Genomic DNA, 3563 nt, shown 5'->3' on the forward strand with positions numbered 1-3563 from the left:
GAAAGGCAGGTGGATAGTGTTTCGTGCATTTATTGTCAGACATACAAACCAAAGTGGGAAAAAAGTTACTTTTTGGAATTGTCCAATATTCCAATTTCTCCTCATGAAAACTATAAGGTATTTTATTTCTAAATCCTCCCCGGTCCACTACAAACAACCTCTGAAAATTTCATCAAGATTGGTCCAGCCGTTCTCTTAGCGTTACTAACAAACAAACATTCATTCGTTTGTATAGGAAAAAGAAAAAGGCTGTTTTTGGGGGTTTTCCGGCAATTATTCGAATTTTTCTCGCCGTAAAAACCAAATTGGTCCAGGCGTTGTTGAGTTATGTGCTTAGCAACACATTTTGCGATTCATTTTTATATATAAGACGAATAAAGGCGAAAATATTTTTGTCGGTATAAGAATCAAAGGAATTGTACTTGAGGTTTAATTTTGAATATGTTCATACAATTAAATTTCATCGGAAGAATAACGAATTTAAGGCTGCTTTCTCAGTGTCTCGTTCAGTTCAGTTAACAAAGTTGTCCGCTTAATAGTTTGTACCTAAAAAACATCATCAAATTGTGGGACCGGCCAATGTGCTTGGTTAGTGGAGATTTCCGAAATCGTGCCAACCCGTGATGGAAGTGGGGCAAACCGATAAACCTCTTCGTCGATTTTCAAAAATCAGTTTAAAATTTGTTGTGCTCCGATGGAGGATTTATCAGATGTTAAGCTGATTAGAACAGATACCACATTTTGATCTTAGCCATAAGGCCGAGAAACGATAACTAGTCCTCTGTGAAGTTAAGGTATTTCTATAAAAATAAATGTCAAGTGTATGAGAATTAAATGAACTACCAAAGGTCAAAGAAATCCTAAGTGACCATTCAGGTTTGCAGCCATCTCACAAAACAAACAGTGCGGAAAGTCGCAAATTCCTACGCAGGTAACACATCCTTAAAAAACTCTCATATTTTCTTCTATGACCTCTAAACACATAAAGTATTCATATACATACATCATTATGGTACACAATTTTATGCAGTTTTTTTCTAGATCGTGTCAAAATATGTGCAAGAATATGTATGTATTTATTAGAAACAATATACTATTTATATATTTATACTCTTGCAGCAAGTTGCTAAAGAGTATAATAATAATGATGGACGATTTATCAGATGTTCATAAACAAGACATGGAGTTAAGTATATATATTCAGCACTTCTGCCGACAGCACGAAGATAGTTGAATTCGTGTTATAATCCCTCCCATTCTCAATAAAATGATTCTGTTGGAAAAAAGTCTGCAATTAAAGAACCAATTAATCTATCTGTGTAAAATTTTGCCCGAATAGTGCCTCTGAGGTGTTCCACATAATGATCAAAAATTATCTAAATCGCTTTACAACTATTCAATCCCCAAGATACCGAATACATTGATCCCAATTCATATTGCGAACTTTTTATCGCAATCATCGAACATAATTCGAAAGACTTTTTTTTAATTGGACAAAAACTTGCCCAAGATCCCATAAAACTAATACACGTATCCAGTTAACTTTCTTATTCTTTACTGGCGATGAAACCGCTTACGCGGTTATAGCCGAGTTAACAACAGCGCGCCAGTCGGTTTTCTTTTTTGCTATGTGACGCCAATAGGAGATACGAAGCTAAGCCAGGTTCTTCTCCATCTGGTCTTTCCAACGGAGTGGATGTCTTCCTTCCTCTTCCTCTGCTTCCCCCGGCGGCTACTTCGTGGAATACTTTCGTCCATTGGGACAACATGACCTAGCTAGCATAGTCGCTGTTTTTTAATTCGCTGAACTATGCCAATGTCGTCGTATATCTCATACAGCTCATCGTTCCATCGAATGCGATATTCGCCGTGGCCAACGCACAAAAAACCATAACTCGTAACGTCGACTAATCAGATGTTATCATCGTCCATGCCTCTGCACCATATAGCAGGACGGGAATAATGAGTGACTTATAGAGTTTGGTTTTTTTCGTCGAGAGAGGACTTTACTTCTCCATTGCCTACTCAGCCAGTCAGTTAACTTTACTCCCTATACATATATTGGTGATAATATGTGAGATATGTACTTCAATGAAACTCAGGGGACATATTTTTCTGTTAATATGCAGTACTGCCAAAAATAGATAAGATCGGGTCAATACTAAACCTATTTCCCATTTACCTAATATAAGATTTTAAAATTTATGGCTTGTTTTGTACCATAGATATTGGTGGATACGTAAAAAATCTTAGCAAATTTAACGGAACATATATAATTTTTATATATAATATATATATATAACTGCTTGAAAATATATTATCAAGTATAATTGTGTAATGTCCACAATTTGTGTTATCAGCCAGGACGTTTTCTGACTTCAATATACCCTATATGGTTATCTCCGACTTCCCACCTATCTTTAAATCATTTGGGTTGGTCAAAACGTGTGATATTTTAGTGAAGTTAAGTGGAGAAGCTTTTTAAGTATTATGAAGGTATTTCCCCGACTTTGATTCTGGCAAGTTGCAAGAGTATGAGGTGTTCAGTTACACTCGAACTTAACTTTTTCTCACTTGTTTATTTTAATTTAATTATACTCTTGTAGACAGTTGCTACAGAGTATTATGGTTTTGCTCACATAACGATTGTACGTATCACCAAAAACTAAGCGAGATAGGTATAGGGTTATTATGTACATATATATATAAATAATCAGGATGACGAGAAAAGTTGAAATCCGGTTGACTGTCTGTCTGACTGTCCGTAGGTCCGTGTAAGCTGTAACTTGGTAAAAATTGAGATATCCCGATTAAACTTGGTATGTGGGTTCCCAGGATAGGATCGCAGTAGCAAGGGAAGCATGTGTGCAAAATTTTATGCAAAAAGAGCGTAACCCCGCCCTCTAACAAGGATAATTAATGTACATACTCCCTAAATCACTAAAACTATAACAACTAGATTTGCTTAGTACAAATTTTATAAGAAATTCTACCGGTAGTGTGAAAATGGAGGAAAGCGGAGAATAAGCCCGCTCACTCCCATATAACGGTACTGTTTAAAACTACTAAAAGCGTGATAAATCAAATACACAAAAGACATTAAATTTTATAACCGAGATGGTATGAGGGAGTTTTATGAGACCCGGTGTGAAAATTGAACAATGGGCGTGGGACCGGCCACTTTTTGGTGAAATCCATATCTCGGGACCCGACCAACCGATTTTAACAAAATTTAGTATGTGGCATTTTTCTTGCATTCTTATGTCACGTTGTTAAAATGGATGAAATCGGACAACAACCACGGCTACTTCCCATATAGCACAGCTGTAAATTCCACTTGATTCGTTTAGTTTCCAGTACACAAATCAAGAAGCACTCAATATAAAACTTTGCACGAATAATATCTATAGTGTGTGGCACTTTATGACCAAAAATTGTTTAAATCAAATAAAAACCGTTTAAGCCTCTAGGCATCGAATATTTAGACCCCGGTATCTATAAATGACTTTTGATAGAAAATGTCGGTCAATGTGTGATATATATAACTGAAATTAAGACATAAT

The 3563-nt window shown here is 36.0% G+C and overlaps 1 non-coding gene across 1 annotated transcript; it reads right to left on the reverse strand.

Annotated features, from left to right (window-relative positions):
- Positions 1 to 579: 579 nt before the first annotated feature.
- Positions 580 to 771, reverse strand: LOC125779073 (U2 spliceosomal RNA). Its single transcript, XR_007423104.1, has one exon. It is a non-coding gene; the product is annotated as a U2 spliceosomal RNA (small nuclear RNA).
- Positions 772 to 3563: the final 2792 nt, after the last annotated feature.

This window comes from Bactrocera dorsalis, chromosome 5 (genome assembly GCF_023373825.1).
Source record: "Bactrocera dorsalis isolate Fly_Bdor chromosome 5, ASM2337382v1, whole genome shotgun sequence".
NCBI lineage: Eukaryota > Metazoa > Arthropoda > Insecta > Diptera > Tephritidae > Bactrocera > Bactrocera dorsalis.